The sequence below is a fragment of the Artemia franciscana genome, chromosome 4, assembly GCF_032884065.1.
Source record: "Artemia franciscana chromosome 4, ASM3288406v1, whole genome shotgun sequence".
NCBI classification, from domain to species: Eukaryota; Metazoa; Arthropoda; class Branchiopoda; order Anostraca; family Artemiidae; genus Artemia; species Artemia franciscana.
Genome location: NC_088866.1, coordinates 17075752 through 17089243, shown reverse-complemented (window position 1 = coordinate 17089243; position 13492 = coordinate 17075752). Strand labels below are relative to the sequence as shown.

At 33.4% G+C, this 13492-nt stretch overlaps 1 protein-coding gene across 1 annotated transcript in view; it reads right to left on the bottom strand.

The window, feature by feature from the left end:
* Positions 1–13232, bottom strand: part of LOC136026061 (NAD(+) hydrolase sarm1-like) — a gene marked incomplete in the record, with an annotated part of 166228 nt that extends 152996 nt beyond the window's left edge. Inside the window, 1 exon segment of the mRNA XM_065702247.1 lies at positions 13049–13232.
* Between the last annotated feature and the right edge of the window lie 260 nt (positions 13233–13492).

The following is a 13492-nucleotide window of genomic DNA, read 5'->3' as shown; positions in this document are numbered from 1 at the left end:
CACGCCTTCTTTTTTCACTTTCTCTTTTAGCAGCAAGTCTGCTTCTGCGTTGCTCTAGTAGTTCCTCGGCACGCCTTCTTTTTTCACTTTCTCTTTTAGCAGCAAGTCTGCTTTCGCGTTGCTCTGGTAGTTCCTCGGCACGCTTTCTTTTCTGACTTTCTCTATCAGCAGCAAGTTTTTTGGCATAGACTCTTTGAGCATCTTCATCAGTCATTATAAACTTAAGCATTAATAGAATTCTACGCGAACATACGTCTTATATAACTTGAATGACGTCACGCCTTCAAAGCAAAAATGATGGCAACTAATTTCATGACGTCAGCCGAAACATGACGGCGAACATATGTCTTATATAACTTGAATGACGTCACCTTCAAAGCAAAAATGATGGCAACTAATTTCATGACGTCAGCCGAAACATGACGTCACCTGATCCATCCACAGATCCACACACAGACAACTTATTTTTATATATATATATATATATATATATATATATATATATATATATATATATATATATATGTTTTTAACTACGTAAAACTTGCGAATATACAACATTCTTTGCTGTCCCATTGTCTGTGCATATAAATAGATTGTCAGGTTTACCGACTCTTGAACATGCAACATATAATGGTCCATGGGAAAACAATACAGACAGACAGACATAACCCACAAACAACTTATTTTTATATATATTTATTCATATTTTTTTAGTTTTCTTTTTCTCTTTTATTTTTCAGTTTTTTCCTTTTTTTTAGTTTTTTTCTTTTTTAGTTTTTAGTTTTTTTTAGTTTTTTACCTTTTTTTAGTTTTTTTTAGTTTTTTTTAGTTTTTTTAGTTTTTTAGCTTTTTTAGTTTTTTTATTAGTTTTTATTTTTTTTGTAGTTTTTGCCTTTTTTTATTTTTTTCAGTTTTTTTTAGTTATTAGATTTTTACCTTTTTTTAGTTTTTTTTAGTTTTTTAGCTTTTTTAGTTTTTTGTGTTGAACTAAATCAAAACACAATAGCCTATGTACTTACTGGTCGTCAAAAGGGCGAAACTCAGGAATGACTAGAAGCATTAAGTTGAAACTTTCAGGGAATGACGAGGGGGATGGTCAATTGACCAAAAAGGCAAAATTTGTACGCTAGTACTACTACTGCTGCTGCTACTAATGCTACTACTAGTGCTACAGCTACTGATACTAGATCTACTGTTCTATAGCGACTACTATTAGGGTTGAGAATAATTAGGTGAAAATTTGAGAAAATGTTAACGAAAATTTGACCTAAATCAAAACATACCATGTGAATGCAGATTGTCAAAAGGGCATGTCAGCAAAATCTTAGTAAGGCATACCGTATCAAGCTGTAACTTCCAGGGCATGATGAGGGGGATGTGCAACAGACCAAAAGACAATACGTGCATACTACTAATGTTACTGTTACTACTACTACTAATACAGTACTAGTACTACTACAACTGCTAATATGGTACTATTACTACTAAGGCTATGGGTATGAATGTGAATAGTTAAGATAATATTTAAGAGAAAATTGAGCTAAATCAGAACAAGCTATGTGCATACAGGTTGTCAGAAGGGTGTTTTTTTAGGAATGGCTTAGGTTATTAAGTTGGAACTTGCTGGGAATACTTTGAGGGAAGATCAATTGACCAAAAAGTAAAATGTAGCCACTATTACTAATACTACTACTATTACTTCAACTATTACTTCTATTGCAACTAATACTAAGGCTAAGAGTATTAATCAAACAGTTCGTGGTAACGAATTGTAGTAAGGAGCAACCCGGCTCAATAGTAAACGAAACTCTAAAAAATGGATGCTAAATTTTTATTCTAAAATTTTGATGCTAAAAGATACATCAATAGAATGGTATTTTCATGCTGATTCTAAATATATAAGTTTCATCAAATTTAGTCTTTGTCATCAAAAGTTACGAGCCTGTGAAAATTTGCCTTATTTTGGAAAATAGGGGGAAACACCCCCTAAAAGTCATAGAATCTTAACGAAAATCACACCATCCCATTCGGTGTATCAGAGAACTCGTATAGCAAAAATTTCAAGCTCCTATCTACAAAAATGTGGAGTTTCGTATTTTTTGCCAGAAGACAAATTACGGGTGCGTGTTTATTTGTTTTTTTTTTCCCAGGGGTTATCGTATCGACTAAGTAACTAAGGTTAAGGGGAGGGGGCTATGTGGGAGGATCTTTCCTTGGAGGAATATGTCATGGGGGAAGAAAAATTCAATGAAAAGGATTTTCTAGCATTACTATAAAAAAAAATGAAAACATAAACATGAAAACGTTTTTTCAATTGAAAGTAAGGAGTAGCATTGAAACTTAAAACGAACAGAGATTATTACGCATATGAGGGTTCTAAAAATACTTTAGCATAAAGAGCGAGGTATTTAGGAGGAGATAAATACCTCGCTCTTTATGCTAAAGTATTTTTAGTAATTTCAACTATTTATTCTACGGCCTTTTGATTCAGGGGTCATTCTTAAAGAATTGGGGCAATACTTATGATTTAGTGTAAAGAGCGAGGTATTAACGATTCTTATAATAAAAATATAAGAATATAAAAGTTTGTTACGTAGGTTAATTTTTAAGTTACATATATGTTTTACTAATAAAAACGTTCGTTAAAAATTAAAAGTTCTAGTTGCCTTTTTAAGTAACCGAAAAATTGGAGGGCAACTAGGCCTCCTTCCCCACCCCTTATTTCTCAAAATTGTCGGATCAAAACTAAGAGAAAGCCATTTTGCCAAAAAAAGAACTAATATACAAATTTCATTTTAATAATTTATGTGCGGAGAGCCAAAATCAAACATGCATTAATTCAAAAACGTTCATAAATTAAAAAAAAAACTAGTTTTTTTAACTGAAAGTAAGGAGCGACATTAAAACTTAAAACCAACAGAAAATACTCCGTATTTGAAATGGGTTGTCCCCTCCGCAATCCCTCGCTCTTTACGCTAAAGTTTCACTCTTTGCCACAATTCCACTTTTTAAAATAATTAAAAGCTTTAGCGTAAAGAGAGAGGGATTGCGGAGGGGATATACGGAGTATTTTCTGTTCGTTTTAAGTTTTAATGTCGCTCCTTACTTTCAGTTAAAAAACACTAGTTTTTTTTTTTTAATTAATAAAAAAAGAAAGAAAACATGAAAAAATCAACAAGAGAGATTATTGAAAAGTCTAATGAATTACAGATGGACAGTATAATACATACAATGATATTCGTTCCTGAAAGCCGAAGCAATTTTGTATTTATTAACTTTATAAAAATGAAAAGGTTTAAAATTTATTTTGTTTTCATTGAAGTGCAAACGAAGTTTTGGCCTTTACAAAGCATAATTGGCGTTAGCCCTACTAGTGTCTGTGGTAGTTTTCGTTCACGTTGAATTTAACTTGATTATTTATTGTAATTTCTGTTCGTTTTAATTTTCACTTAGTTATTGATTGTGATTTATATTTTCTTTATACTTGATTACTACTTGACTATACCTCTTCTCGGGTTAGATTTAATGTAGCTCTTTACATTCCTTTGAAAAACTTATTCTCTTATTCTTTTCAGTAATCTGGAATCCAGTCAAACTAATATGATGGACGCTGGGCAGTTCACATATTGAAAATTAGTACCTACAAAATTATTGTCAGAGTTTAAGGTTCAAGCCCCCCCCCCAAAAAAAAATCAATTGTACAACAAGCCGAAAGGCATAGCTTGAACCAAAAGGACAAGGCACTTGTATCATCACATTTTCTAATTTCATATCTATCAATATACTTTAATCTTGCTTCAAAATAAAAAAATGGATTTATTTTGGGTATTACCCACGTATTTTCAATCTGACGAAAAAACCAAGTACATTTAAAAAAATTATTACGTTGGATGGAATTAGCCGAGTCTTGGATGACGAGAGATAGCAAAATTTTCGTCTAAGCCTTGAAGCTGTGGGACTGTAAAAGCAATTAGCATACCAAAAATTTGCAGAGGGAGCATAAACCTTAAATGCGGCCGAGGATAAGCTTTGTTTTCGTATGCACACTGGAAAGGCCATACAGACCAAGCGTAGCACGTAGTCCCTTGGTTATCAGCAGGATGATTTACGGAACATATTACAATGTTTCCAGACATAGTTTGGCAAGATTTTCTTAGATTTCCAGATCCTTAAATCTTCAAATTGAATTTACTCGTTATTTTGTACAAAAATCAGCTCCGATAGTTTAAAAGGCTTTATGGCGAAAGACATAAGTTTTACAGGAGATTTAAAAAACGCATCGCTTTCAATCTTATCAGTTTCCCATGTTGTTTTTTATATTTTATTATTATTTTTTTTGTTCTAAACATAATTTTTTCTAAATCACAATTACGGATTTAAGCCTCCGTACTGCTTTGATGATATTGATGAAGAATGGCACAGAATTTTAAATTATGAAAATTGGACTAATACAAGATACTTTATTTTTAAAATTAATGTTTTAGTAGACTTTTAACGTTGAACATTATTTTTAACGTACGATGTTTTAATGTCGAGAGACTCGTTGGTATCTTGAGGAAGAAATAAGATACGAAGCTTTTTTGTATTTGTTATACGAGTAAGACACTGAGATACAATTTTCTATATTTGATATTATTATTATTTTCGTTAATACCAAGTTATTCTAGTCCGAAGTACTTTCGTATTAGTACAAAGTACTGATTTTTATGGTTCGTAAAAAGTACTTGTCATACTTTTTCTTATAAGCTTAACATCTTACTTTCACATTTTACTTCAGACTTTCACATTTTCACCCATTTTTCCCACATAAACTGCCACTTTGAATTTAAAGCAAAAAACGCAGAAATTTGTCACTCAAAATTTTAAAACAGGATAGGTGAAAATTAATTAAAAAATGAACTTTTAAACCAACTAAATGAAAAAAGAAATTCTTAAAACATACGCAAAGAGCCACATTAAAATATAAAACGGATGGATATATGGAACATATAGAACGGAATATACGTCACTAACGGAATATACGTAACTTCACCACGTCACTGACCTTTGACCGTTACAGTCTAGGATTAGTAGGCATCAAAAGTTAATAGTTTAGGGAATCACATACTCTGAAACTTTAAAATCTCCTGGCACTTGGACTGTAAAAGTCAATAGTTTAAAGTTACTTGAACGATTTTCTAGCGTGCAGATTTCAAGCGGATCCAGTACTTTCGTGCGGAAGATAGTTGAGGCTCTGAAGTGGTGTACACATCTGAATATCCGCCTCTGAATTTTTTGTTCCAAAAGCCGGAGAGGGTATATGCGTTATGGATATAGATAAATATAAAACGGATGGAATCCAGGTACCCACTCCTTGACCCCCTACTCTTTGAACAAAAACTTTATGGCGATCTACGGAAAGATTTTGTTTTTGGGGGGAGGGGTAGTTAATAGGTAATTGAAAGTGCAAGTGTGAGCAAAATGAATGAGCTTTTAGAGGTTTTGCGAGTTCAGAATACTGGAATAGGCTTAAAAATTAATGTCAAGAAGACTAAGTCACAAAGGCACAAATTCATTTACCTCGGTAGTATTATTAGTAAAGACGATGGGAGCAGTAAAGATGTTAAAAATAGAATAGCCAAAGCTCAGAGTGTTACAGTTGCAAAAGGTTTGCAAGAATAGGATGATAAGTCTGCAAACCAACATGGTTCTGAAGCATTGGCGCTCTAAAAAGTAGATGAAGATTTGCTAGGGGTTTTCCAGAGAAATTACCTAAGGATTGTTTTGGATACCCGGCTGACTGACCGTTAAAGCATTGGCCATAAAAATTTAAAGTTTAGGGTAAAAAAGAGCCTTTTGATGCCTTTCTTTATTTTCGCTTCATAAACTTTTTTTAATTTTATTTCTGTTAGTTTTCAATACCATTGTAAACTCTTTCTGTTTCTCTTAAAGTTTGACTCTTTCTCTTAACTCTACTTTTTAAAACAGTAAAAAACTCTAGCGTAAAGAGCGGGGCGTTGATGAGGAGGCAGCCCCTTTCACATACGAAGCAATTTCTGTTCGTTTTAAGTTTTAATGTCGCTCCTTACTTTCAGTTAAAAAAACTTGTCTTTTTTTGTTTAATTTCTGAACGTTTTTGAATCAATGAATGTTTTGATTTTGGCTCTCCGCTGATGAATAATTAAAACGAAATTTGCCCATTTATTTTTTTGGCTAAATGGCTTTTTGATTGAATGATTCTGAGAAAAAAAAGAGCGGGGGAGGAGGCCTAGTTGCCCTCAGATTTTTTGGTTACTTAAAAAGGCAACTAGAACTTCTAATTTTTTACGAATGTTTTTATTAGTAAAAGATATACGTAACTTACAAATTAGCTTACGTAAAGAACTTCTGTATTCTCATGTTTTTGTTACGTATATGGGGGGGGGGGGGGGGGTTCAGTTGAAAAAACTTTTTCATATTTATTTTTTCATTGTTCTTTTTAAATAGTTTTTTGTTACGTATATGTGGTGTGTATATGTATATGGGGTGACATTTAAAAAAAGAGTCAATTTTTAAATAGTGCAAGAAAATCCTGTACTCCCTTCACCGAATCACCATTACTACTACATGTAAGCACTGGTCAAAGTTTTTAACTTGTAGCCCCTCCCACGGGGACTGTGGAGGAGTAAGTCGTCTCCAAAGACATAGTTATAAGGTTTTTCGACTACGCTGAATAAAATGGCTATCTCAGAATTTTGATCCGGTGACTTTGAGAAAATAATTAGCGTGGGAGGGGGCCTAGGTGCCCTCAAATTATTTTGGTCACTTAAAAGGAGCACTAGAACTTTTCATTCTCGTTAGAATGAGCCCTCTCGCAAGATTCTAGGACCACTGGGTCGATACGATCAGCCCTGGGGAAAAAAACAACAAATTAACACGCATCCGTGATCTGCCTTCTGGCAAAAAATACAAAATTCCACATTTTTGTAGATAGAGGCTTAAAACTTCTACAGTAGGGTTCTCTGATGTTCTGAACCTGATGGTGTGATTTTCGTTAAGATTCTATGACTTTTAGGGGATGTTTCCCCCTATTTTCTAAAATAAGGAAAATTTTCTTAGGCTCGTAACTTTTGATGGGTAAGACTAAACTTGATGAAACTTATATATTTAAAATCAGCATTAAAATGCGATTCTTTTGATGTAGCTATTGGGACCAAAATCCTATTTTTAGAGTTTTGGTTACTATTGAGCCGGGTCGCTCCTTACACGAACTGTTCGTTATCACGAACCTTACAGTTCGTTATCACTAACCTTAAAGTTTCTTTATCACGAACTGTTTGAAAAATGACACATTTTTGGATGCTCAGGGGACACATTCATGGACCTAAGTTGGCAACACTGATAGATAGTGAAAATATGCGATACTCCATAGCCGTTACTTTATTCGATAAATGGTTTGTAATAGCAGCTCATTTTTTGTAGACTGCGCATTTGTTAACAGATGTTGCGCAGTAATATTTTGGTCATATACAGGCCAGGCTTGGTGTTTTACGGGCCAGAATGCTAGAAAGCAGCATTTTTCTGCGGTCCAACCTCTTTTTTTTATTGAAAAGACCACTAGCTTTTTAAATATTCATGTGAATGAACCCTCTTTCGGTAATTTAAGACTACTGGTTTGATATAATCACCCAAGGGGGAAAACCTATAAGCGTGATCCTTTTTGAGGGAGTTTATTTCCTGTTTATGAAACTGTACAACTTTAAGTTTGCGAATGGCTTTTGATAAGAAACTTTAAAACTAACAGAAGTGGCAACTTTGGAATTGGGATAAATAATAGACTATGTTATTGCATATATTGCAATCCAAACTTAGTTTTTAGAACTCCGCTATTTATTGACAATGGTCGCTCTTCATTTACAATTTGTTAAACCAACTGTTTAATCTGAGGCTGTTTTAAATGTAAGCGAAGCTTCCTTTACCTCAAAACCTAGTACAGCATTAAAAGAGGTGGCATCTGCCTACATCACCCATAATACAGACTTAGTCTTAAAATATTCTTTGGAATGGGAATTACTGGGCATCGCTACCTCCTCCTCCCATGCCTCCTTCTATATCAATCTGAAGGGTAATCTGAGAGTAAAAAGGATTGGGCATAAAACATCATTTTTACGGGTTCAGGCTTCTACCCCACTTACACAACAGATTTAGAGGCCCTCCTCTATAATAGCATATGTGTAACCCCTTTGAATAATTTATCAAGCCTCAAATGAAACACCTTACTTAAATGAAGCTTCAAACAAATTGTAAACATAAACTAGTATGGCCCAAGTGCAGTCCTTGGAACAAGTGCGCCACCGTCCGGCATTACTGAATCTGAACCGAGATACTCAAGTTTTTTTCAAATTTCAAATTGATTGGATATGTCAGAATTTAGACTCGACTGTTTCTTGGCACTGTTTTTGCCAATGACAAAACAGTTTGCGATACACAACTGTTTTGCGAAACATAACTCTTCTATGACACAGTTTCTTTTTCTACATAAAAAGGGCACTAGATGTTTGAATTTCCATTTGAAAGAACCCTCTCCTAATATTCTAAGGTTACCGGTTTGATACAATCACCGCTAAAGAAATAAAACAAGCAAATAGAAAAACAAACAAACAAACCGTGACCAAGGCATCCATTATACGGCATCCGTGAACCTTGGAAAGAAATTATCTTTGAAGAAAAGGTCACAACATCCGTGACCAAGGTTCTCACAAAAAAACAGTTTTCTAGGAAGGGACTTGAAACCTCTGCAACTGGATTTTCTGATATGCTGAATTTAATGGCAGAGCTATCATCAAGATAGTTCCTTTTTTGGGGTTTGTTTCTCCCTTTCTTGAAAAGTCAGGCAAATCTTCTAGGCTCTTAACTTTTGGTTAGTAACATTAAACTTAATCAGTTTTACATAGTTAGAACAATGTAAAAAGGCTTTTTTAATATATTATTACCAAACCTCCTTTTTTGAGGGTTTCGGTTACTATTGGCACGAGTTGTTGTCAATTTCAGCTCTTTACAGTGATCTGTTGGATTTAAACATCTAAACAAGTCATATTCCAGATAGCAACAACAAATGGAGATAGTTTGGCAATGTAGGGCGAGAATTTGGTTCTTTAAGGATTTGTTTTGGGTTGTGGGTAACAATTTACAATTACCTCGTCTTTTTTTGGGGAGGATGTTACTAGTTTATGATCTGAGCATTCTTATCCTCCTTGAAATTCATACGGTGGCAATTTGAGCTGTTTCAATGAGGTTGCCTCAAAGAGGAGGGCACCTGAGAACAGGCAGATCACTGTTTTCCTATGTTTTTTCTGTGTAGTATATTTAAATAATTCATTCAAACTTTTTGGGTAAATGAATTTTTAAATATCAAGTGTGCACTGAAACATTTTGGGTCTATAGTTAGTACTAAACTATGTGGAATTCGCGGATACATAGCTGACTTTTTGCTTAATAATTCCTTGGAAATTCCTACCAGAACATTTTGGATGATTTGATCTTTTTTAGTATATATTATATATAAAAAAGTATATATTACTTTTTTAGTAATATATAGTATATATATATATTAGTATAATTTATTAATTTATTTGTTTGTTAATTTATTTGTTAATAATCACTGGATGCCTTTGTTATGCTCTTTACATATTCCTCAATCATCTCAGCGGCAAGTTCGTTTTGAACCCTTAAAAGGGCCCCATAAGGTAACTTATTACCCTGTCTATAGTTTTCAGACTATGATTCGAAGTTAAGGAATTAGTTTAAAACTAATTAGATATAAAAGTTATCTTTTAAAAGAGGCTTTAAACAACTCTCTATGATATTTTAGTGCCCCCTATTACCAAGAGAAAAAAAAAGAAAAAAATGAAATAAAAGAAAAAGGGGGCGCATCAGTACTACCCATGGAAAATTTTTGTTTTCCTTCTTGTTCAGGGGGGCGGGGTGTAAGTTTCCCATCTAGAGTCTTCAACAATATTGATTCCAATGGTGTACTTTTTGTTTTGCAGCAACGCCTTTTCAAGGGGTTTCAGGCTCATATAGGGGCAACAGGCAAAATAACGTCTTACTATTAAGACTAATAAAGATAATAATTACCATCCCCAAATCAGCTACAAATGACAATTTTTCCTCACTAGACAGTTTTCTTAGAAACACATTTTTAAAATTTTCGTTACTATGAGCTTTTGAGACTCTTTAAGGGCTCAAAATAGTATTTGCCCCAGAAGCGATTATTGAATTTGGGAAGAGTATAAAAAAGGCATCAAATGATGCATTCACTTTCTCCCTGGCTAAACTATATGAATTTGTATAATTTACTCTAAGAAAAATCCTTTAAGTTTCTTTAATATTTTTTTCATAATATGTCTAATCACCAATTTTTTTCATAATATGTTTATGAAAATATGTATAATACGACATATAATATGTCATAATAATATTTATTTTCAATTTTTTTCATAATATGTCTAATTTAGTCTAATCACCGTAAGCTGTTTTTACTTGATAATCATACGTATTTTGCAATATTGATGTTATTCTAACTTCTTCTAACGTTCTGATGAGAGCCCTTTAAAGTTGGTGAAAATTCGATTACCCGAAAACCAGTGAGGATTGAATTAGATTGGAGGGACCAGGGCCGTATCCAGGGGGAATTAGAGGTGTAAACCCCCCTCCCCTCGGAAATTTTTGTCTGACTCATAAAAACGTAACAAAAATGCATACAATTTTTTTTATGCGTTTTGATTTTTGTGTACCCCCCCCCCCCCAGCCTGAAAAAAAATCCTGGATAGGGACTTGAAAGACACCCATATTATAACAATTAACGAAGTTATACCTATGATAATAAAGTAACCTAACCGTTTTGCTCTTATCGTAGCTAGCCTAGTTTAGATCGTAATTTCTCTAACAAGATTGCCAAAAATAAAAAGAAGCGAAGCTTTTATCTTGGTTCTCAGCAAATCTAAAAAAAAAATAACATGTCAATTATGCGAATTTTCACTCCCGTTCTCGCATTTAATGTGCCTTGGTTTAAAAAAAAGTAAGTTTTGTATTTTGCACCCCAAATACAATAAAAGTTTAAACAAATGAATTTTGATGGCCCACAACAATTCGCTTGAATGCTTATGGGCCAAGACTTGGGATCTTGGTAAATTTCTAGTTGAAGGCTTCTTGCTATCTTTGAAAGAAGCTGAGTTAGGTGAATAAAATTTCTTGGAATGAATCCATGGTAATAAAATTTATTGGAATGAATCCATGGTAATAAAATTTCTTGGAATGAATCCATGGTAATAAAAATTTCTTGGAATGAATCCATGGTAATAAAATTTCTTGGAATGAATCCATGGTAATAAAATTTCTTGGAATGAATCCATGGTAATAAAATTTCTTGGAATGAATCCATGGTAATAAAATTTCTTGGAATGAATCCATGGTAATAAAATTTCTTGGAATGAATCCATGGTTGAATATCACATGACGGTATTATAAAGCTACTATCATGAATCAAGTCGTTTAATTATTCCTAGAGATTTGAAGATCACACAGATGACATCTTTTGAATTTCGGATTTTCCTATCTAAATTTTGACAAAAAACAAGTTTGGTGAATTTTCAGATTAACTTACTAATGAGATAGCTTAAAAATAGATATTTCTTTAGAATCAGAATTTTATCCAGAATCCAAAATTAACCTATGTTACCGTCAAAAATAAACTTTACCCCCACTATCCCGAATCTGCAGGCAGCTAGCCTACCCTGAATTATATACATGCAACACATTTTGCATTATTTTGACATAATGTTTAATTATGATTTACCCAGAATTCAGTGCATATATATATATATATATATATATATATATATATATATATATATATATATATATATATATATATATATATATATATAACTCAAGGTATATATTTGCACATTGGGTGGAGGGGGATTGGTAAAGGTCACTTCTTACGGAAATACTATATAGCAACCACACCCAAGAAGTGAAGTTAGGTTAATCCTAAAATATAACAGTTCAAAATAGGGATGAAACCTTTTAATCGACAGTGAAACAAATATAAAATTTTTAACTGGATATTTCGGACACATATACAGTGTCCATCATCAGCAGTTAAAACTAAGAGACTGCTGATGATGGACACTGTATATGTGTCCAAAATATCCAGTTAAACGCATCATATTAAATATCTAACCTAAGCAACTCCATATATTAAATAGTTAATTAAAATGGATATCCACCATACGGCTAATATGGGGGTAAAGTCCATTTGTCATGCAAATGAATGTTATATTTAGATTCAGGATGCAATTTTGGGTATATATTTGCATATTAGGGGGTGGGCGTAGCCTATATACTCTGTAAATATAGGATATTGGTTCTAAGAAATTCATTAATTTTTTAGAAATCTGGAAAAACAAGGATAGAAGTGAAGATAAAGGTTCTCAACCTGCAAAATGTGTTAACTATGACAATTTTGCATATTAGGAGTAAGAATTGTTTTCTTAGAGAAAGGTAATTAGGCCTATCAGTAAATACAGACAGGGAAACCGGTTCTACTCGGGTCAAAACAACAGTGTGTTCGCCACAACACTTAAGTACCCCCACAGAAATGAATGTTATATCTGGATTCAGGATGAAATTCGGATTCTCAAGTCACGTCAATTTCTTAGCTATCTCATTAGTGAGTTAATCGAAAAAATTACCAAAACTTTTACCTTTATTTGGGTCTTCACTCTTCTTTATATTGGCTATAGTACGATTCCTATTATTTCAGTAAGATTTTAAACCGCAGAATTTTACAGGAACTTATCTAGAATTTTACTCCCGTTCAGAACTAATTACTCGGCTAAATAAAAGAATAGTGCTATTCGATTCCTCGTGCCACACTGTTTCCAAATATCATGGTTACTATCCTGATAGTTACGTCCCAGCTCCATCCCCTCAGTAATGGGGCCAGATATAGGCTCTGGGCTTTCCACAAATGACCATAAAAGGCAACTAGATTATAAATTAACATTCTTTAAAAACTTACCTCTCTCATTGAAGAAGGTTAAGCATAAAATTTCGCCAAAATTGAGAAAATAAAATCCTTTTTAAGAAAACTATCCACAATATTCAAAAAACACCAGAGCAGCTTTTATCACAGCCAAACTAATCAAAAATTCAAGATCTGTTAAGAAGGCAAGATCTTAAGATGCCGCAAGGCGGGCGTCGAGATGAACATATCTCGTTTCAAAGTATTGAAGCTCCTAAACCACATGGCTCTGCCCGCAATTACAAAAAACAAGAATTTTTTATTACTTTTCTAAACATCGAGGCGGATCTGGATTTATTCGAGTGCAAACTATTATCATAATGAATGTCAATATTGACTCTTTTAAGTGGGATATTTACCAGCCAAAGGGTTACCGTTTAGAAAAAATCAAGGTTAAGATTGTTCGTGAGAATTTATCTGTAAGGGGGGGGATGGTGGCTC